The sequence below is a fragment of the Hemiscyllium ocellatum genome, unplaced genomic scaffold (assembly GCF_020745735.1).
Source record: "Hemiscyllium ocellatum isolate sHemOce1 unplaced genomic scaffold, sHemOce1.pat.X.cur. scaffold_152_pat_ctg1, whole genome shotgun sequence".
NCBI lineage: Eukaryota > Metazoa > Chordata > Chondrichthyes > Orectolobiformes > Hemiscylliidae > Hemiscyllium > Hemiscyllium ocellatum.
Window position 1 is genome coordinate 337,123 of NW_026867800.1, and position 23,765 is coordinate 360,887.

General features: G+C 42.9%; 1 long non-coding RNA gene across 1 annotated transcript in view; it reads left to right on the forward strand.

Annotated features, from left to right (window-relative positions):
- LOC132810132 (uncharacterized) overlaps positions 1-2,152 on the forward strand; it is a 32,789-nt gene extending 30,637 nt beyond the window's left edge. Inside the window, exon 6 of the long non-coding RNA XR_009642737.1 lies at positions 1,685-2,152. This is a non-coding gene — a long non-coding RNA (uncharacterized LOC132810132). The remainder of the gene's footprint in view (positions 1-1,684) is intronic.
- The last annotated feature ends 21,613 nt before the right edge of the window (positions 2,153-23,765 follow it).

Sequence of the window (23,765 nt, forward strand, 5' to 3'; positions counted from 1 at the left end):
GTCCCTCAGGTTAATTGGAAGCACACTAGATTCCTTCATCATAATCCAATTACACCTGTTGGACTATAACCTGGTGTTGTGTGATTTTTAACACACCTCAGTTTAAAATTGCAAAATCATTATCTCCTACACGCTTCCTCACTATCTAAGTTTGGAACGCTAATCCACCTGACTAGCCTGCTTTTTCCAAAATCTCCTTTGGTGAAGGTGGTGAGTTTTGGATTCAGCTTTCCAGTTATTACCGTAAGAAGATGAGCACTGGGCACAGGAGAGGCAATGCAGCCCTTCGAACTAGCTCCACCATTTAATACGGTGATGATTGAGCTCACCTCGGTCCCAGCTGGGTTTTCCCACCTGCTCTCTCTCACCCTTCATCTCATTGCAAATTCAACATCTGTATCTCTTCATTAAATCTGCTCATTGTCCTGGCATCCACCACATTTTGAAGAGGGAATTCCACAGATTCACAGCACATTGAGATAGGTACATTCTTCTTCATGAGAATAGAATAGAATCCCTACAGTGCAGAAACAGGGTATTCGTCCATGGAGTCCACACCAATCCTATAATGAACATCCCATTCAGACTCACCCATTCCCTGTATTTCCCATGGTTAATGGTTTAACCTGCACATGCATGGACACTATGGGCAATGTTGCATAGCCGATTCACTTAACCTGCACATCTTTGGACTGTGGGATGAAACTGGAGCACCCAGAGGAAACCCACACAGACACGGGGAGAACGTGAAAACTCCACACAGTCTCCTAAGGCTGGAATCAAATCCAGGTCCCTGATGCTGTGAGTCAGCAGTGCTAACCATTGAGCTACCTCTGCTTAAAACCTGCTCCTCCTATGAACCTCTCCACCTTCCAGTTGGCTGAATCTATATTCCTTACATCAGAAAATCAGGTTGTGGAAGCAGGTGTCTCAGTAAAACCCAGTGACAGCCCACAGGTCCTGTCTGTCTGAATGGGGATCGTATACACAACACCCTCCAGTCTATACTTATCATTCACTTTCTAGAGACAGGACTCCAGTGGCTTCATGGGAGCTACAACTCCCACAGTCCTGTGGCAGGGACCACACGTGTGTGGGGAAACTCCGCACTGTACATGTACAGAATGTGGGCGGGTTTTGGAACATGTGCTTTGGGTAAGTATGCTTTGTGGAAGGTTTTTCACACTGGCTGGAGGAGGAATGCGTCTACTTAAATTATTGATCTGTTGGGGGGTCAAAGTGTCACCACTCCCACGTAGGACCACTCTCCATCCCCAATTCATTGTAATGGTGGGAATCAACTAATGGGAAACAAAGAAGGATCTGACCCATTCTCCCAGACTGAACGACCCTCTTCTGTCCAGGATCTGCCACCTCCCTTTCTGTTTCCTTTTGTTTCATTCTGCTGTTACATTATTGACTTGCAGCAACTGAAGGGAAAGGAAGTGAACCCAGAAAGGGTGCAGAGTCGAACCAGGGACGGGAAGTGGTGGCATGGATCTGTTTATCAGTAACTCCATGAGAATGGGGAGCGTGTACGTTACGGGGTAGCAGAGTCAGAATGGTGGGAGAGTAAGTGGGCTGGAGGGTTACAGCTTTGGGGGAAGAAAGGGGAAAAAGATATTCCACAGAAACTAGAATTGTCTGCTCTGAATTTCTAACCTGTACATATTCCTTTATACAGGGTGCTACATGGTGAAGGTTTGCAGACTGAAATCTAAAAATCACGTGCAGATTGTGATTAAGTTAACCAGCATTTGAAGAACCACAGATGGAGAATCACTCGGCCAAAATCCTGCACACTCTCCACACAGCATTGTTGGTCTATCTGCGCCAAATGGACTGTGAATGGCACAAGACAGCAGCTCACTACCATCTTCTCAAGGGTAACTAGAGATGGGGAATAAATGCTGGCTGAGCCAGTGATGCCCATATCCTGGAAATGGGTTCTATCTCTAGTTGCTGAAACCCAGTTGATGTTACTGCAGGATGATGAGGGACGCTGAGTGCATCCTCCAGGAGGCAGCACCATCACATTACCCCTGCCTACACCCACACAGTAACACAGCAACGTCACTGGAACAAAAGGCAGTGAAACCAAAGGAGGACTGAGATATAGTTCTTCGAGGTAAAGTCATGAAAGGGGATTGGAACCCAGCAGGAACAGGAGACTGAGCTGGATGGTCAGCTGTTTCCCATTGGATGGTGGAGCAGGATTGAAAGGCTGAATGGCCTCCTGCTGCTAACTCCCAGGTCTGTATATAGCCATGGAGCCCGGGTAGGAAGGAGTGGGCAGGGATTCTCCAGGAGATTGCACTTCCACATCAGTTTTCAGTGAGGGATGGTTTGATGGATTTTATTTAACATTTATCTGTAACACAAGGTTTGTAAATTTTGGTTTTAAGATGTTTTTGAAATTTTTTGCACAGCAAATAAAATTAAAGAAAATAAATTAAAATGTCTGAATATAACAGTTTTAAAACTTCCAAATTCCACACAGACAGTCATCTGAGAATGGAATCAAACTGAGATCTCTGGTGCTGTGAGGCAGCAATGCTAACCACTGAGCCACCGTGCAACCATATGCAATAAGTAAAATCACTGATACATATGCAAAGACATATTTCAAATGAACACACTCCGATATTGTCAAAGCATGTCAAATTTACATTCAATATGAATAGGTGAATGGAAAACAAAAAAAAATCATGACTAAACATTAGTTAGAAATTTAATTTGATCAAAGGTCATAACAATATTTAGATGAATTGCAATTTTTAATAACAAACGTAGGTAATTAGCTGACTAATGAATAATTGGAAGTGACATATATTTATTTTACAAATGAAGAAAGCGACTTGTTTTCCACGTTTGAAATACTGCAGAATGACAATGTATGTGTTCGAAATGTTTGAATCAAGCTCTTTTGAACAAAAAAAAACTGATCACTTACGATCACTTCGCCTTTTCACCTTTAAGACCACAACATTCTCAAATATGATCCACGAATTTAGAAACAGCAGAACTAGTTAATTTATTTTCTTGAAAATTCGAAGAGAATAAACAGCAGATACTGTGAATTAGTGATTCCATGCGAGCATTCGACTGAAGACAACATTCCTTCTTTCCAAAAATATATAACTTACAAAAATCCAAAATGTATTGTTATTTTTGAATGAAACAATAAAGAGATGTTAATTCTTTATCATTTGATTTTGTTGCATGAAAAATCCTTAAGTCTTATTGTGATTCCAAACATGATAAATCTTAGCATTGAAGTGACATATAATTAAATGAATTCAACTATGTTTCCACAGGTAAAATAAAAATTGATATTAACAATGATTGTGACATTGTACACTGCAAAATCTTTACAGTAGTTCAAGTACTGTGCCGTAATTCCACATTTGCACAATATACTGGATTGAATGAATATTAAAAATTATTAGATAACAACAACAATTAAATCATCAAAGTCTATCAATGTATTAAGTAATAACGAGAAACCTCATTTTGCTATGGGGCTGAGCGATGTCTGGAAATGAACTGGAATTAATTCAGTGAAAAGTAATTACAGTTTCCTGTATTTTAAGGCTGAGATTAAGGCTGATCATTCTAATGAGCAAACATCAGATATTTGCAATGATGTTGGATGGGAAGTCATTGGTTCTATTGTGGGATAGGTGACCTGCAAAATAAATGCATTTTCACACTGTAGTATTAGTACCAAGAAACAATGGATTAAATTTAAATGTGGATCTTACTATTATTGTTCAAAAGGCTTTCTTAAGAAATGTGCCATTATTGTAATGACAATGTCTTGATAATTAGTGTTGGACGTGAAGAATTAAAATGATTCAATATTTCAAAAGCACTTTGCTGTGATGTTGATTGAATATTTATTAAGATCAGTAACCTGAGGAATAGGACCTAGTTTTATGGACTGAAGAAAACAATGAGCCATGCAGTGATTATTGAACAACTTCTTTTTTAGCACAAAAATATACATTCTACAAGAATTGCGAATTTCCATCCACTGAACTCCTTGTAGAGAAGTGTTACATTGATTTATATGATTAATATTATGATGAATGTTTAAACATTTGTGTAAAAATTAGGAAGAGAATTAGTAGATTATGAAAGTAACCAGGAAATTGAACAATGTAGTCAACAACACATGATATATCAAGCAATCTTAATAATTTTGTCATTATTGTACACTGATGAATAATGTCGGAATAGAAACGGCAAAAAACAATCGACGTGATCAAAGCTGTTCTTTTCTTACAATGAAATGAAAGCAATAATCATTTTGTAGCACACATGATTTGTAAAAACAGTCCTTTAATATGAAACATACCTTTTTGCAAAAATGTAGGAATTTCACGAATTTGAAATGAAGCGTTTGTTGAATTTTCAACAAAAATGGTTATAATTTGAATTGTGTGTTGCACACAACAAAAAGCTTAAACATTGTTACAATGACAAAACTTTTGTTCCCAATGTTCTTGTATTCAAGTCAATGTCCAGGATAAAGTCGAATTATTGGTTTAAACAATATAAATCATCGTTGACGACTGGACTGAAATATAAGATATCAATTGCACTTACTGCAGGGATTGGTAGACAAATGCTTACTGTTGTTATTAGTCTCAGGAACAATAAGGTATTTACTCAGTAATCAGGTGGTGATAAGGAACTTTGTGTTGCTTTATGTGCAGTGTTTTGTGTTCACATTGATTTCAATAAAATTGATGTATTTACATGAATTAGGAACAGACTGATATTTGGGTGTGAAGGATCTTTTTTAAGATTAGACATTTTTAAATATTTACTAGAATTGCTGAGCAAAACACACTTAAGACATCATGCAATAAATGAGGTAAGTGAGAAATATGTAAAGTCAATTTTCAAATGAACACACCCTGATATTTTCACAGCATTTCAATCTTGCATTCAACATAAATAGGTGAGTGGAAAACTAAACATTTCACACAATTCACAAACAGATCAATAACTAAAAATTGATAAATAATAGCAAGTGGCATTTGTTTATTTTACTGAAGAACAATATTATCTTCTAATATTTGTAGCACTGGAGAATCAAGTTCTATGTGTTGTCCGAACTAAGCTTTTCAGAACAAAACAAAATCAATGAATATAATTACTATGTATATTTCATCTTTATGATTGCAACATTCTCAAATATTTTCCAAGGAATATTGATTGAGTGGAATTAGATACATTCTGTTATTAGTGACCTGAAGAAAGTAAATAACAAATACTGTGATTATTGGAATGAACAACAGATGGAAGCATATCGATAATATTAATTTGAAAGGCAATTCAATTGATTCTTAGATATTTTCGAATCAGAATTCTGTACAAGGTGGGAATTGAAACTGTGCCTACTGGTGTGGTAGCAGACACCGTAACAGAGCTGCACAAGATTCCTTCATAACGTTCCCAACCATAATGGGCAAGGCGACAATCACATGCTTGTTACAAATTCTAAGCTAAAGTGTTGTGTAATTTCTGTAATTGATAATTGTTTCTAAAATCCTGATAGATAAATTGACTTAATATTTTGAATGCACTTTGCTCTGATGTTGATTGTATATTCATTAATACATATAAACTGAAAAGTAAAATGTAAAAGGCGGCTTTAATCATTAAAAAACACTCAGCAACAGTTGATTTTTTTTGTAGAGTCATGTCTATTTAATTAATGCAATTTTTACGATGATAAATGTTTAGACATTTATGTCAGAATTATGAAGAAATAATTAGGCCAGGAAAGTGAGTATTATTGTGAAGGAAAGGTCGAGTTAATGACATTTGGTCCCAGAAGTCATTTTGTACCAAATGACTGATAATTGTGGGATTATTGTTCACTGACAACTCATGTTGGAAGAAAAAGAAACTATCTCAACATTTCAAAAGCAGTTTTCTTTTCTTCTTATGAAATTAAATAAATATTGTTTTGGAGGTCATAGGATTTGAAAAATAGAAACAGCCATTTAATATGAGATTTGATCTGAAGAATCGTTCTTTTCACCCGAGTGTAGTGTTTCCAATAAATTAAAATTTAGTGTTAGTTGAACTAAAGAACAAATGGATGTACCTACATTGTTTTCTTGCACACAATAAAAGTAAAACAATTTAACATGGAAATTATATTGCTCTGAAAGTAATAATTTTACACAAAGTAAGTGACGATTGGTGGGTAAGTTTGGTCGCTTATTTAATAGTTGTAAATTTAAAGTTTTCCTTTTAAAAAAAAAGCGGTAGCAGACCCGGAAGGCGCGCTAGGTTACCTGGGTAAGGTTTTTTTTTCTCCCCTTATTTAAAGGCGTAGGCGAGTCACCCGAGGCACTACACGAGTAGTGCCTCCCACCCTTCCACCTCCTCTAACCTAATAATAAGACCAATTGTGACTAGCGGGTAAGTGCTGCATTTTCCTTGTTTGTTTCTTTAGATTTAGTTGGTTTTTGTTGTTTTTTTTAAGGAAAGCTTACTTTTAGAGGGATGGCAGTGCAGAGAGGGCAATGTTCCTCTTGCAACATGTATGAGGTGAGGGAAGCCATTAGCGTCCCTGCTGATTACACTTGCAAGAAGTGCACCCATCTCCAGCTCCTCCAAACCCGTGTTAGGGAACTGGAGCTGGAGTTGGATGAACTGCGGATCATTCGGGAGGCAGAGGAGGTCATAGATCGGAGCTTTAGGCAAGTAGTTACTCCGAAAGTTCAAGATAGATGGGTGACAGTGAGGGGGAGTGGGAGGAGGAAGCCAGTGCAGGGACCCCCTGCGGTCATTCCCCTCAAGAACAAGTATACCGTTTTGGATACTTGTGGGGGGGATGACTTACCAGGGGCAAGCAACGAGGTTCAGGCCTCTGGCACGGAGCCTGGCCCCGTTGCTCAGAAGGGTAGGGTGGAGAAAGGTAGAGCAATAGTTCTTGGGGACTCGATAGTGAGGGGTACAGACAGACGGTTTTGTGGGGGCGACAGGGACTCACGTTTGGTATGTTGCCTCCCAGGTGCAAGGGTACGTGATGTCGCTGATCGTGTTTTCCGGGTCCTTAAGGGGGAGGGGGAGCAGCCCCAGATCGTGGTCCACGTTGGCACCAACGATATAGGTAGGAAGAAGGGTGAGGATGTCAGACAGGCTTACAGGGAGCTAGGTTGGAAGCTCAGAGTTAGAACAAACAGAGTTGTAGTCTGGTTTGTTACCCATGCCACGTGATAGAGAGTCAAGGAATAGGGAGAGAGAGCAGTTAAATGCGTGGCAACAGGGATGGTGCAGGAGGGAGGGATTCCGGTTTCTGGACAACTGGGGTCCTTTCTGGGGAAGGTGGGACCTCTATAAAAAGGATGGGCTACACCTGAACCTGAGGGGCACCAGTGTCCTTGGGGGGAGGTTTGCTAGTGCTCTTTGGGAGGGTTTAAACTAACTCCGCGGGGGCATGGGAACCAGGACTGTAGCTTTAGGGTACAGGACCTTGAGTGTAGGGAGGTTAGGAATAATGCAGCGATCTCTAAGGAGGGTGCCTGTAACCAGAAAGGAGGATTGCAGTGTGTATACTTCAATGCCAGAAGTATAAGGAATAAGGTAGGTGAACTTGCAGCGTGGGTTGGTACCTGGGACTTCGATGTTGTGGCCATTACAGAGACGTGGGTAGAACAGGGACAAGAATGGCTGTTGCACGTTCCAGGGTTCAAATGTTTTAGTAGGATCAGACATGGGGGTAAAAAAGGGGGAGGCGTGGCATTACTTGTCAAAGACAGTATCACAGCAGTGGAATGGACGATGGAAGAGGACTTGCCATCTGAGGTAGTTTGGGCTGAGGTTAGAAATAGGAAAGGTGAGGTCACCCTGTTAGGTGTTTTCTACAGGCCTCCTAATAGTCCTAGAGAAGTAGAGGATAATATTGCGAGGATGATTCATGAAAAGAGTGAAGGTAGCAGGGTGGTTGTTATGGGGGACTTTAACTTCCCAGATATTGACTGGGAGAGCTATAGCTCGAGTTCATTAGATGGGTCGGTGTTTGTACAATGTGTGCAGGAGGGTTTCCTGACACAATATGTCGACAGGCCAACAAGAGGGGAGGCTATATTGGATTTGGTTCTAGGTAATGAACCAGGCCAGGTGTTAGACTTGGAGGTAGGTGAGCACTTCGGGGACAGTGACCACAACTCGGTGACTTTTACTTTAGTGATGGAGAGGGATAATCGTGCGCCGCAGGGCAAGAGCTATAGCTGGGGGCAGGGAAATTATGATGCAGTGAGGCATGACTTAGGTTGTGTGGATTGGAAAAACAGGCTTCAAGAGAAGAACACTAATGAGATGTGGGGATTGTTCAAGGAGCAGCTACTGCGTGTCCTCGATAGGTATGTACCAGTCAGGCATGGTGTAAAGGGCCTTGTGAGGCAGCCGTGGTTTAGTAAGGAATTGGAGTCCCTTGTGAAAGGGAAGAAGGCGGCATATGTAAAGATGAGGCGTGAAGGTTCAGTAGGGGCGATTGAGAGTTATAAGGTAGCCAGGAAGGAGCTAAAGAGGGAGCTAAGAAAAGCGAGAAGGGGACATGAAAAGTCTTTAGCTGGTATGATTAGGGAAAACCCAAAGGCTTTCTATAGGTATGTCAAGAATAAAAGGATGACTAGGGTAGGTATCGGTCCAGTCAAGGATAGTAGTGGGAAGTTGTGTGTGGAGGCGGAGGAGATTGGAGAGACATTAAATCAGTACTTTTCATCAGTATTCACTCAGGAACAGGACACTGTTGCTGATGTGAATATGGAATCACAAATAATTAGAATGGATGCCCTGGAAATATGCAGGGAAGAGGTTTTGGGAATATTGGAAAGGATGAATATAGATAAGTCTCCTGGGCCTGATGGCATTTACCCCAGGATCCTATGGGAAGCTAGGGAGGAGATAGCAGAGCCATTGGCCTGGATTTTTATGTCGTCATTGTCAACGGGAATAGTACCAGAGGACTGGAGGATAGCGAATGTGGTCCCATTGTTCAAGAAAGGGAGTAGGGATAGCCCTAGTAACTATAGGCCAGTGAGTCTGACTTCAGTGGTGGGCAAAGTCTTAGAGAGAATGGTAAGGGATAAGATTTATGAACATCTGGGTAGGAATAACGTGATCAGGGATAGCCAGCATGGTTTTGTGAAGGGCAGGTCGTGCCTCACAAACCTTATTGAGTTCTTTGAGAAGGTGACTAAGGAAGTGGATGAGGGTAAAGCAGTAGATGTTGTGTATATGGATTTTAGTAAGGCGTTCGATAAGGTTCCCCATGGTAGGCTAATGCTAAAACTTCGGAGGTATGGCATTGAGGATACATTAGAGGTTTGGATTAGGAATTGGCTGGCTGGAAGGAGACAGAGGGTAGTAGTTGATGGATTATGTTCATCTTGGAGCGCAGTTACTAGCGGTGTACCACAAGGATCTGTTTTGGGACCATTGCTTTTTGTTATCTTTATAAATGATCTAGAGGAAGGACTTGAAAGCTGGGTAAGCAAGTTTGCGGATGACACGAAAGTCGGTGGAGTTGTGGATAGTGAGGAAGGAAGTGGTAGGTTACAGCGGGATATAGATAAGTTGCAGAGCTGGGCGGAAATGTGGCAAATGGAATTCAATGTAGCTAAGTGCGAAGTCGTTCACTTTGGTAGGAATAACAAGATGATGGATTACTGGGCTAATGGTAGGCTACTTGGTAGTGTGGATGAGCAGAGGGATCTTGGTGTCTATGTACACAGATCTCTGAAAGTTGCCACCCAGGTAAATAGTGCTGTGAGGAAGGCATATGGTGTACTGGGCTTTATTGGCAGAGGAATTGAGTTCCGGAGTCCTGAGGTCATGTTGCAGTTGTATAAGACTCTGGTGAGGCCTCATCTGGAGTATTGTGTGCAGTTTTGGTCGCCATACTATAGGAAGGATGTGGAAGCTTTAGAACGAGTGCAGAGTAGGTTTACCAGGATGTTGCCTGGAATGGTAGGAAGATCGTATGAGGAAAGGCTGAGGCACTTGGGGCTGTTCTCATTGGAGAAGAGAAGGTTTAGGGGAGATCTGATAGAAGTGTATAAGATGATTAGGGGTTTAGATAGGGTAGATACTAAGAACCTTTTACCGCTAATGGAGTCAGGTGTTACTAGGGGACATAGCTTTAAATTAAGGGGTGGTAGGTATAGGACAGATGTTAGGGGTAGATTCTTCACACAGCGGGTTGTGAGTTCATGGAATGCCCTGCCCGTATCAGTGGTGAACTCTCCTTCTTTATGTTCATTTAAGCGGGCATTGGATAGGCATTTGGAAGTTATTGGGCTAGTATAGGTTAGGTAGGACTCGGTCGGCGCAACATCGAGGGCCGAAGGGCCTGTACTGCGCTGTATCCTTCTATGTTCTATGTTCTATTATATCTATCTCATGTCCTGTTAGCTGATGTATAGAGCCCTCTCATTGCTCTCTTCTCTGTGCGCCGAGTGATCTTATCTGGCGGCAGAATTTATTCAAGGCTCCCGACCTCCCTGACCTTTGTCTCTCTGGCTGACCAATCATCTTCCCGACCAGCAGTTGTCAAGTCTATTGAGTCAGGAACTCCCTGGGTACCTGTAGAAGACACAGAAATAGGCAGAATGGGAAATTAGACTGATGCTGTGAGGGTTACACATGTAGAATGGCACTGAGCCCCACATAGATCTGGAAAAACCCAGTCTCCAATCCTGGCCTGTGCTGCCTCATCTCTCTAGAGTGGAGAATTCTGTTGGCTCAGGATTTGGAGTAGCTGCAAGAGTGAGATGGTGACAGGGGCAGCAATTAGAACCACACAATGAGGGATACCACATAGAGTCATAGAGATGTACAGCATGGAAACTGACCCTTCGGTCCAACCCGTCCATACCGACCAGATATTCCTACTCAATCTAGGCCCACCTGCCAGCACCCGCCCCATATCCCTCCAAACCCTTCCTATTCATATATCCATCCAAATGCCTCTTAAATGTTGCAATTGTACCAGCCTCCACCACATCATCTGGCAGCTTATTCCATACACATACCACTCTCTGCCCCTTGGGTCTCTTTTATACCTTTCCCCTCTCACCCTAAATCTATGCCCTCTAGTTCTGGACTCCCCAGCGCCAGGGAAAAGACTTTGCCTACTTATCCTATCCATGCCCATGGAGCGACACTGAGTGATATCACCAGAGTACAGGATCAAACACTTGTGCTGGGATGCCCAACTTGTGAGAAGGTGAAGTGATGGCCTAGTGGCATTATTGTGAGACAATTTATCCGGAAACTCAGCAAATGTTCTCTGGACACAGGTTCAAATCTCACCATTGTAAATGATTGAATGTGAATTAAATGTTTCATGTCTTTAGTGAAGTAACCTAAGATGGGGCTGGGATATCACAGGGATTACAGAACAGCAGCTGAGGGAGGGACAGGACAGGCAGCTCAATGCCCCAGGGGACAGATGCTGCAGGAAGGACAGAAGGGGAGCTGAGAGAGGAGGAGAGCTGCTGGTTCTGATTGGGGTGAAACATCACAGCAGGGACTGAGAGAGGAGATTCCTGCGGGACCGCCCAGTGACGCTGTGTTCATGGAATTCATCAATAACAATGGGGCTTCCCTTTCCTCTGATTGTTCTACAGACCCCGAGAGCCCCGCCCTCCTGCACCTTGACCTTCTCAAAATGGCGACCCTGAGGCCCGCGCTCCCTCTTCCCTCAAACAAATGGCTGCCGTGACCCTGGGCCGCTTCCCTGATCAGAGACCGCCACCTCCTTCCCCGGGCCTGGAGGGGCTTTTTTGTTTTTTTTAAACCTGTATCCCGCACTTGTGAATTCTCTCCGCTCCTTTCTCCCAGCGAGGCTCCCACACCCCGCCTCTGAACGCCGCTCTCTGAAGCCGATCGCAGCCGCTGCTGGAGAAAGCAGCTCCATGTCTCTCCCTGTCCTGATCAATGTGACTGCGCATGCGCTACATAGGAACCAAACTGCGCATGTGCCTGAGGTTTATAGACAATGCCCACCCTGGTACTTTTGCTCTTACCCAGAATAATTTTGCTAATCCTCTCTTCCACTTCCCTAGAACTCTGTGGAGGCCTATAAAAAAATCTCCAAGCAGTGTGACCTCTCCCCTTCTGTTTCTAACCTCAGCCCACACTACCTCAGGAGACAAGTCCTCATGAAAAGCTATCTCAGCCACCGTTATACTATCCTCGACTAACATGACTTGCATGCACCCATTGCAGAGCTTCAAACTCCATGAGGCAGCCATACTCTCTATCACAGACAGACTCAGTCTGGAACCTCCTCTGTCCTTAAGACCTTATACACTGCCTGCACTCCTCCGTTTTCCCTTTGCATGTTCCCTTTCCAACCTGCCCCATCTGCATCACTCCACAATTGGAAGTGTCAAGGGCAGAAGTCTGTCAAATCGTCTCCCTAACCTATTCTATCCTCCTTTAAGATTTTTTTGGAAATCATTCTGCTTAATCAATGTTTTGATCATCCATGAAGTACCTGAGGAGATTTGCCATTGTGAAAGATTCCATACAATGCGAGTAGTTGTTGTTTTTGCCATACATTAGGAAAAACAGGAATGATGCATTCAAAATTCAACCAAGAAAGTCATTGATAGGCGCAGTGTATAGGCCACCAAATAATAATATCATATTGGGATGGGCAATAAACAAAGAAATAACTAATGCCTGTAAAAATGGTACGGTTATGATCATGGGTGATTTTAATGTACATGTATTTTGGTCAAACCAGCTTAGTCAGGGTAGCTATGAGGAGTTCATTAAGTGTATCTGTGATATTTTACTTGAACAGTATGAAGTGGATCTACAAGGGAGCAAGCTATCCAAGATCTGACCCTCTGAAATGAGACAGGAATAATTAGTGACCTCAGAGTTAGGGATCCTCTCGGAAGAAGTGATCACTGTATGGTTGAATTTAATACATATGGAGAGTGTGAAGATAAAATATAATTTCTGGGTCCTGTGCTTGGACATGGGGAACTACAATAGAATGAGGGAGAACCTTGATAACGTAGACTGGAAACAAAGATTTTATGGTGGGACAGTTGATGAGCAGTGGAAGATTTTCAAAGACATTTTCCAAAGTCCTCAGCAAAGGTATATTCCAGTGAAATGGAAGGACTGTAAGAAAAGGTGTTCTCTGCGATGGGTATCTAAGGAAAGTGATCAAATTGAAAGGCATACAAAGTGGCCAAAACCAGCATGAAACTAGAACTGGGAAAACTTTAAAGGTCAACAGAAAGCCACAGAAGAGTTACAAAGAAATGTAAGCTCGAACATGAGAAAAATAAACTAGCACAGACTATAAAGACAGATAGCAAATGTTTCTATAAACATAAATAATGAGAAAAGAGTGGCAAAAGTAAACGTTGGTCTTTTGGAAAAAGAGAAGGAGCATTTAGTTCCGGGACATCACAGTGGGGGATACTAATATCTTGCCAGTAATTAACAAAGACACAAAGGTAGGTGAGGATATGGAAGTTATCATTATTACAGAACACCTAGTGTTGGACTGTTGGAGGTAATTGAGCTAATAATAGAAAATTCTCTTTTCCCTGACAGAATGTATCCCAGGAGAAATAGCAAATGCACTGACAGTATTTTTCCAAAATTCACTGGACTTCATGGCAGTCCCAGCAGTTTGGAAAGCAGCAAAAGTGACGCCACTGTTTTAAAAAGGAGGTGGACAAAAGATGGGTAATTATACCCCAGACAGCGTCTTCTCTATAGTGGGAATGATGCTTTGATCTATTATCAAGGAAGAAATAGCAGGGACTTGATAGAAATTGTCCCATTGCCAGGTACAGCATGGGTTCATGAAGGGCAGGTCATGCTTGAAAAATCTTTTGGAATTCTATGAAGACATTTCAAGGAAGTTGGACAATGTGGACCCAGTGGATGCAGTGTACCTGGATTTCCAAAAGGCCTTCAAAAAGGTGCTGTGCAAGAGGCTGTTGCATAATATAAAGGTATATGGCATTAGGGGTATAGTATTAGCATGGATAGAAGATTGGTTGACTAACAGGAAGCAAAGTGTGGGGATAAATGCATATTATCCTGGCTGGCAATCAGTGACTGGTTGTGTGCCTCAGGGATCAGTGTTGGGACTGCGATTATTTAGAATTGATACAGATGATTTGGAGTTGGGGACCACATTTAGGGTGTTAAAGTTTGCTTATGACACGATGATGAGTAGCAGGACAAAGTGTGCGCAGGACTGTGGAACTTTGCAGAGGAACATAGATACATTGAGTGAGTGGGCAATGGTCGGTCATATGGAATATAATGTTCATAAATGTAATGTCATACTGTTTGGTTGGAGTAACATTAAAAAGAGATTATTAATTGAATTTTAAAAAGTTGCATTTTTGCTAAGCAGAGGCACCTGAGTATCCTACTGCATGAGGTTGGTCACCAGGTATAACAATCAATTCTGAAGGCAAATGCAATTTTATCCTTCTATGCTGAAGGGATTGTGCTTAAAAGCAGATGTTATGTTCCAGCTGTATTGGGTGCTGGTGAGGCCACACCTGGAGTACTCCATGTAGTTGTTATCTCCTTAGTTGAGAAAGGATGTACTGGCACGAGAGGGGGTGCAGAGGAGATTAACTAGGTTGATTCCAGAGTTGAGGGGGTTGGCTTAACAGAGACGGAGTAGATTGGGATTATATTCATTGGAATTCAGAAGAATGGAAACATACAAAATAATGAATGAAATGGATAAAATAGAAGTAGAGAGGATGTTTCCACTGGCAGGTGAATCTAGGACAAGATGGCATCACCTCAAGATTGGAGGCAGCAAATTTAGGACTGAATTGAGAAGGAACTTCTTAACCTCAATGGAATTCATTGCCCAGGGAAGTAGTTGATGTTTGTTCAGTAAACGTTTTTAAAGCTAAGGTAGCTTTGTTTCAAAACAGAAATAATTAATTAAAGAATACGGTGAGAACATGTGTAAATGGTTCAGTGTCCACGAAGTGATCTGCCATGATCTTATTGAATGGCAGAGCAAGCTCAAAGGGCAGGATGGCCTTCTCCTGTTCCTAGTTCTTATGTTATACATTCCTCCCTCACTGGTGACTTGGAGGTGCTGGTATTGGATTAGGATGGACAAAATTAAAATTCACAGAACACCAGGTTATAGTCCAACAGGTTTATTTGGAGGCACTAGCGCTGCTGCTGCTTCATCAGGTGGTTGTGTGTTTTTAACTTTGTCCCTCACGCTTGTAACTTATGCAGAAGCAACAAAAGCCAGGAAGCAGTGCGCATGCTCCAGCCAACAATGGTCACAGGATGATTGATGTCAGCGGTGGACCAATGGAAGTACAGGGGCGGGGCTGGAGGACCTGGCGAGGCGGTTGGCCCTCCGACCAATCAGAGTGAATGAGAGGCGGAACTTGATTATACCACGTGACCATCGCGGCTGTGCGGGCGGAGAGCTGTCGGGAGGGAAAGAAATAAACAGCAGGAAACGGGAGGGAAATGGTGTTGGTCTGGGCTGAGAGATTTTGCGAACATTTGGTGCACATCGGAAAATACTAATTTGAAACTTACAGTCTCGTTTTTGCAGTAAACCGGAAAATGCCTCATTTCGCGATTGACTCGAGTCAGTGCCGCCATCTTTATTCGGGGCAACGATTCACTGGACACGTGCAGCCGCCATCTTTGTAGGGGGCAAAGTTCAGAGGGGAGTATGTGCAGCTCTCCCTGATAGAGAGTCATTGGGCAGGGTTTACACAGAGCACATTCACACCCAGGGAAATGGATTTTTTTTCTCTGGATTTGTTTCGTCATTCGTTTAAATGATTTGGATGTGAATAGAGGCGGTACCGTTAGTAAGATTGCTGGTGACACCAAAATTGTTGGTATTGTGGTCAGTGATAAAGGTTGTCTCAGAATACAATGGGATATTGATCAGATGGGCCAATGGGCTGGGGAGTGGCAGATAGGGTTTAATTTAGATAAATGTGAGGTGCTGCATTTTAGAAAAGCAAATCTGAGCAGGACTCACACACTGAATTGTAAGGTCTTGGAGAGTCTTGCTGAACAAAGAGACCTTGGAATGCAGGTTCACAGTTCCTTGAAAGTAGAGTCACAGGTCGATAAGACAGTGAAGAAGACATTTGGTATGCTTCCCTTTGTTGGTCAGAGCGTTGAGTACAGGAGCTGAACAGGACATTGGTTAGGCCACTTTTGGAATATTGTGTGCAATTCTGGTCTCCCTATTATCAGAAGGAGGCACTGAAACTTGAAAGGTTTGACAATTGATTTTTCAAGGATGTTGCCAGGGTTGGAGGATTTGAGTTGCAGGGAGAGGCACAATAGACTGGGGCCATTTTCCCTGGAGTGTCATAGGCTGAGGTGTAATTTTGAAGAGATTTATATAATCGTGAGGGGCATGGATAGCGTAAATAGACAAGGTGTTTACACTGGGGTGGTAGATCCCAGAACTAGAGGATATAGGTTAAGGGTGAGAGGGGAAAATTCAACAGGGACCTAAAGGGCAACAAAAATTGTAACATTTCAAAGGCAGTTGAATAGGAAGGGTTCAGAGGGATGCCGGCCAAGTGCTGGCAAATGGGAATAGATTAGGTTCGAATATTTGGTTGGCATAGATGGGTTGTACTGAAGAGTCTGTTTCGGTGCTAGACATCTCTGACTGTGGGATCATAAAACTGCTCCGATTCGCCTCTGAGCACCTTGATGTCCACTTGTTCACTATCTAGCTTCCTCAGTCTCTGAGTGTATTTTTGCTCTGTTTAGTATTTTACTATTATGTTCACAGACCTTTCAGTAAATGAATTGTCCACTGCTGCCTGGCTCCTGACCATATTACAGAGAACGTAGTACTGGATGTGTTGAATCATATCGAGGTGGATAAATCCCTGGGACCTGTTAAGGTGTATCCCAGACATTTGTGGAAAGCTAGGAATGTGATAGCAGTGCCCCTCCCTGAGATATTTATATTGTCATTGGTGACAGGTGAGGTGCTGGAAGGCATGTGCCATTATTTAAAAAGGTGGTAAGGAAAGGCCAGGGAACAAGAGAACAGTGAGCCTGAGGTCAGTGGCAGGCAAGTTGTTGGAATGGATTCTGAGGGACAGAATTTACATGTATTTGGAAAGACGAGGAATGGTTAGGGATAGATAGCATGGCTTTGTGTGTGGGAAATTCTCTCTCTAACTTGAATGAGTTTTTTTTTGAAGATGTGACAAAGATGATTGATGAAGGCAGATTGTGAATGTTGTCTATATGGACACTGAACGATGTTCCACAAAGCAGACTGGTTAGCAAGGTTAGATAACATGAAATGTTGAGAGAACTAGCCATTTGGATACAAAACTGGCTTGAAGGTAGGAGGCAGAGGGTGGTGCAGAGGGTTGATTTGTGGACTGGAGGCCTGTGAGCAGCAGCGTGTTGCAGGAATGGATATTGGGTCCTTAAATAATTGACTTGGATGTGAATATGAGATATGGTCAGTAGGTTTACAGAAGACACCAAAATTGGAGGTGTAGTGGACAATGAAGAAGGTTAGTTCAGAATACAACAGGATCTTGACCAGATGGGCCATTGGGGCGAGGAATGGCAGACTGGGTTCAATTTAGACAAATGTAAGCTGTTGGAGTTTGGAAAGGCAAATCAGGGCAGGACTTATACACTTAATGGTAAAGTCCTTGAGAATGTTGCTGAACATAGAGACCATGGAGTGCAGGTTCATTGTTTCTTGAAAGTACAGTCATAGATAGGCAGACTAGTGAAGGTGGGGTTTGGTATGCTTATATTTATTGGTCAATGCATAGTGGGCAGTGAATACGGTTATCAAAGGTGATATCGACCAACTGGGTCAGTGGAACAAGGCATGAAATATGGACTTTAATTCAGGTATTGAGTTTTGGACTGACACAGTTAATGGTACAGCCCTGGGTAGTGTTGTCAAACAGAGACAGACCAAGGGGTGCAGTTACATTGTTCCTGGGAAGTGGCATCATAGGTGGACAGGGTGGGGAAAGCAGCATTTGGTACACTTACCATCATTGGCCAGCGCTTTGATACATGAGTTACAGATATTTGTAACATTGTCTTCAATATTTCCCTTGGACACAGGAGGCTTATAAGGGGTGACCTTATAAAGGTTTATTAAACCATGCAGGGAGTAAGAATGGTGAATAGCCAATGGTAAATGAGTCTAAAACTGGAGGGTATAAACGTGACGTGAGAGAGCAAAGATTTAAAGAAGGAGCTGAGGAGCAACATTATCCACAGAGGATGGTGCATTGACGGAATGCACTGCCAGGGCCACATGGACGACACAAGAACAATTGCAAAATGGAAACGAAATTGAGGCAGGTACATGGAGAGGGGAAGGTCTGAAGGGACATGGGCCAAACACAGGCAAATGTGACTCGTTCAGTTTTGGAAAAATGGTCAGCATTGATGACTTGGACGGAAGGTCCTGTTTTCATGCCGCATGGCCCTGTACACAGTTAAAGAGGAGGAGAATACTGAGATAAGGCATGTTGTAGACACTGAAGCAAGCTATAGCCTTAGGGAGATAGGCTGGAATGCGGTACGTATAAAATATGTGGAGGGCCTATATGGAAAGAAGGAGGTTACAGAGATAGGAACTGTTATAGGAGTTAAAAATTATTGAAGACACTGATCCACAAGACATACCATAGGTACAGTGTTGGAGAGAACACAGAACAGAAAGATCCCAGGCAGCATTCCCACCCTCTCACGGGAGGCCTGCTTTCCCCTCTGTTGTACCGATGCTCACTAAGACAGCACAGGCCTGGATTGATAACTGTGAACTCTCTATGCTGTCTCAGTGCAATGTAAGTTAAAGTAGGCGTGGTGATTGAGATAGAGGTGTGCCTGTACTGTGTTCCCCTCCAGCACTGTATCTGTGTCATGTTCTGTTAGCTGATGTTTGCAGCCCTCCCATTGCTCCCTGCTCTGTGCACTGTGAGTGATCTTACCTCACTGCAGGATTTATTGAAGGCTCCAGATCTCCCTGCCCTTTGTCTCTCTGGCTGACCAACCGTCTTCAATGTGGTGACGGACCAGACACCCAGCAGTTGGGAAGTCTATCGAGTCAGGAACTTCCTGAGTACCTACAGAAGACAGAAAAATAGACAGAATGGAAAGTTACACTGATGTAGTGAAGGTTACATGTGTAGAATGGCACTGAGTCCTACAGAGATCTGGAAAATCCCAGTCTCCATCCCTGGCCTGTGCTGTCTGGAGTGGAGAATTCTGTTTGCTCAGGATCTGGAGTAGCTGCAAGAGTGAGAGACGCTGACAGAGGCAGCAATTAGACCCACACAGTAAGGGATACCACATGGAGAGATACTGAGTGATAGCACCAGAGTGCAGGAAGGTGTCAGGATCAAACAATTGTGACAAGAGGATAGGTTTAGCTTCATGATGCACTGCTATAACTGGTCAGGAATGAGCAACCTGTGAGCAGGCGAAGTGATGGCCTAGTGGTGTTATTGCTAGGGCATGTATCGAAAACCTCAGCTAATGTTAAGGGGAGACAGGTTTGAATCCCACCGTCTGAAATGGGGGAATTTGAAATCAATAAAATCAAATATTATAATTAACAATCCATAAAAATGTATGACACCATTGCTGACTGCAACAAACCCACACACTTGTCCTATCGAGAAGGACATCTGCCCATCCTCACCTGGTCTGCACGACATACCCACAGCAAAGTATTTTCCAAATCCAAATAGAAATTGGAACAGCATGGGGATGTGGCTGAAGACAAGCAGAAAGGAACAGGGTGGGATTAGGTTTAATTGGAACTCTACATCAGCGAATTGGTTTGTGATAGGAACTTGTGGGAAAGAGTACAGAAGTTTTCTTTTCTGCATAGACAAAGTCTCTTCAATAAGGTAGCTGGATTTGTGACACAGAGATGAAAGTGATGTAGACACCAGAGAGATGTGGTTACAGGGTGAACAAAAGGTGGGTAACGCTATCAATAATGGATAACAAAGGCATTAGATAGAAAGCTGGGGGCGGGGGGTGGTCCTTAAAAATATGAACGGGCAAACAATGGTCACAAATTATCCTTAGCAGATAATGTTAAGGGTAAGGCACAAGATATTTAATAAGTACAGTTAGAGTAAGAGGATCCCCAACTAAGCAGTGGGGCCTGTTAGAAACCAAAGGGACAATCAGTGCATGGAGCCAAAGGAAGTAGGTGAGGTCTTCAATGAATACTTCCCAGCTGTATTCACACAGGAGAGACATTGTCGCCGGGGATTTCAGTTGGGATGGTAAGGTTCTGGAACATATTAAGATCAATGAGAAGGAGGCATTAAATGTATTCACGGGCAAAAAGGTGGAGAAATTCCCAGTAACAATAAAGTATATCCCAGGCTGTAATGGCAGGGAAGGGAGCAGATTGCAGGCCACATGTGAAGTGCTGAATGACTGGAGGATCGCTAATGTGGTTCCTTTGTTCAAGAGTAGCAGTGATAGGCCAGGTAACTACAGAGCAGGTAGTCCAACAGCAGGGGCAAGGGAAATTATTGGAAACAATTCTGAGAACACAATGAATCAACATTCCAAAGGACAGGAATACATTAGGGATTGTCTGTATGGATTTGGTAGAGGATTGTCCTCTGACATAGATGAGGGCAGTGCAGATGATGTGGTTTACATGGAGTTTATTAATGTCTTTGACAAGTCCCACATGGAAGGCTGGTCCCAAAGGGAAGAGCCCATGGGATCCAAGGCAAGTTGGAAAATTGGATCCACAATTGGTGGAGGGTGTCTTTCACGATTGGAAGCCTTTGCCCAGTGGGAATACCACAGGGATCTGTACAGGAACCATTGCTGGTTATTATGTACATTAATATCTCGCATGTGAAAAGAGAAGGAATCATTAGTCGGTTTGCAGATGACATGAAAAGTTAGGGTGCTGTCCACAGTGAGGGGGATGGTCTCAGGCTGTAGTCTGATATCGATCAGATGATAAACTGAGCAGAATATTGGCAGATGGAGTTTACTTCTGATCACTGTTGGAAGTTTAATAAGTGAACGATATCCATCATGAATTGTAGGTCCTCCTGGAATATTGAGGAACACATGGACCTTAGTGGACAAGACCCTGGATGTCTGAATGTCTGAAGGTGTCAGCACAAGCAGACAGGGTGGGGAAGACATCTGAACTGGGAGTAGGAGGGGGACCCATATCCTGGTGGGGAGAGTTGCTGGAGCTGCTCGAGAGGATTTAAACTCATCTGGCAGGAATGTGGGACCCATAACAGTTGTAAGGCCAGAAAGAAATTTGAGGTTGGTACAGATGTTCAAGAGAGCAATATAAATAGACAAGGCAGGCAAGAACATAGCAGGCAATGAGGGAAAATTGATGGATTAAACTGCATTTATTTCAATGCAAATGGCCGGACAGATAAGGCAGATGGACCCAGAGCATGGATGGGAACATGGGACTGGGATGTTGTAGATATTACAGAAACACAGCTAAGGGAGCAACAGGACAAGCGGCTCAATGTTCCAGACGACAGAGTCTATAGGAAGGATAGAATAGGAGGCAAAACAGGAGGAGAGCTGGTGGTTTTGATTGTGGGAAAAATCCCAGCAGTACCTAGAGGGAGTATTCATGCAGGATCGCCCAGTTAAGCGATATTGGTGGAACTGAGAAATAGAAATTGGTCATCAGTTTACTGCGGTCATACTACAGCGATAGGCAATGGGAGATGGAGGAGCAAATATGCCAGGAGATCTCAGATATCTGTTAGAATAATAGGGTTGTAATGATAGGGGATCTTAACCTTTCCAAACCTGGACTGGGATTGCTACTGAATTAAGCATTTGGATGGAAGGAATTTGTTAAGTGTGTTCTGAAAACTCCCGTCATTATGTAAATGACCCAACTGGAGAATGGGGCTAAACCTGACCTCCCCTTGGGAAACAAGGTCGGGAACGGGACTGAGGTGTTAGTGGGGGAGCCCTTTGGAAAGTCACCACAATTGTATTAGTTGAAAATAGCAATGGAAAAGGACAGATCTGGTCCACAAGCTCAAGTTATACAATGGAGCAAGATAGTATTAGACAGGAATTTTTAAAGTAGATATGGGGAGGCCACTTGCAGGTAAAATGAAGTCTCGCAAGTCGGAATATCTTAAAACCGAGATAAAAGGAGCGTTCAGCGCCAGCATGTTCCTGTTAGTGTGCAGCTCAATGCTGATAGAGTTAGAAAACACTGGCTGAGTTTCGAGGCTCTGGTCAGGAAAAAGGGGGCACATGTCAGATATAACTGGCTGACTCAAGGGAATCTCTTCAGGAGCATCAGGGCTGTAGAAATCCACTTAGCATTGAAATCAGGAATGCAAAAAGGCGACATAAGATAACTTTTTCTGCCAAAGCTAAGGAGAATTGAAAGAGATTCTACAAGTGTATTAAGAGCAAAAGAAGAGCAAGGGACAAAACCGGTATCCTCAATGATCAATGAAGCCAACGATGTGTGGAATTACAAGATCCAAAACAAATATTTCACTTTGGAACTAACTGTGAATAAACACTGGGGAGCTCAGGGAATTCAACAGTGTTTTGACCAACTACTATTGGAATACTGTGTGACATTCTGGTCTCAATGCCATCGGAAGGATGTTGTGGAACACGGAAGGGTTCAGAAGAAATGACTAAGGATGTTGTCACAGTTGGTAGGTTTGCGCTCCAGGGAAATGCTGAATAAGCTGGGGCTGAATTCACTTTAAAATCATGATGATCATTGATAGGGTCAATAGACAAGGTCTTTTCCCCAGGCTGAGGGTTTCCCAACCGACAGGACATAGCTTTACAGTGTGAGAGGAACTTTTTAAAGGGACCTAAAGGACAATTGGTTCCTGCAGAGTGTATGGAATAAGCTGTCAGAGGAAATAGTGGAGGATGATAGAAATACATTTAAAAGGCATGTGGGTGGGTGTATGAATAGGAAGGGTTTAGAGGGATATTGTCAAAATTCTGACAAATGTGACTAGATACGTCATGCAGGAGTTGGTCTGAAGGATCTGTTTCCGTGCTATACATCTCTATGACCCAATGTCTTGAAATGAGTCCACATTATAGAAAAGGAGGTGCTGGAGATTTTAAAACACAAAGATAGATAAATCCCCAGGACCTGATCAAATGTACCTCAGGACATTGTGGGAAGCTGGTGAAGACATTGTAGGGCCCCTAGCAGAGATATTTGTACCATAGAGAGCTATGTGTGACAGGCTGATAGACCGGAGGGTGGCATTGTGGACAGTGAAGAAGGTTTTCTGAGATTACAAAGGGATGCTGATGAAATGTGTGAATGGCTGAAAAACTGTAGATGGAGTTCAATCTGAATAAATGTGAGGGAATGCATTTGGTACAACAAACACGGGCAGGGCTTATACAATTAATGGTAGGACCTTCGGGAATGTTGTAGAACTCAGGGTTCAGGTACATAATCCTTTTAAGTTTGCAACATGGAGAGACAGGATGGTTAATAAAAAAAACTTGCTTACCACACTTGCTTTCATTTTTGGCTTCAGCAAACCCTTGGTCAGGTGTAGCATGATAGATTGGTTGGTATGTGTGGCTCACAAGGGATCAGGGAGAGCTAGCCAACTGGATACACAATGGGATGACAGTTGGAGACAGAGGGTGGTGGGAGAAGGTTGTTGTTCAGACTGGAGGCCTCTGAC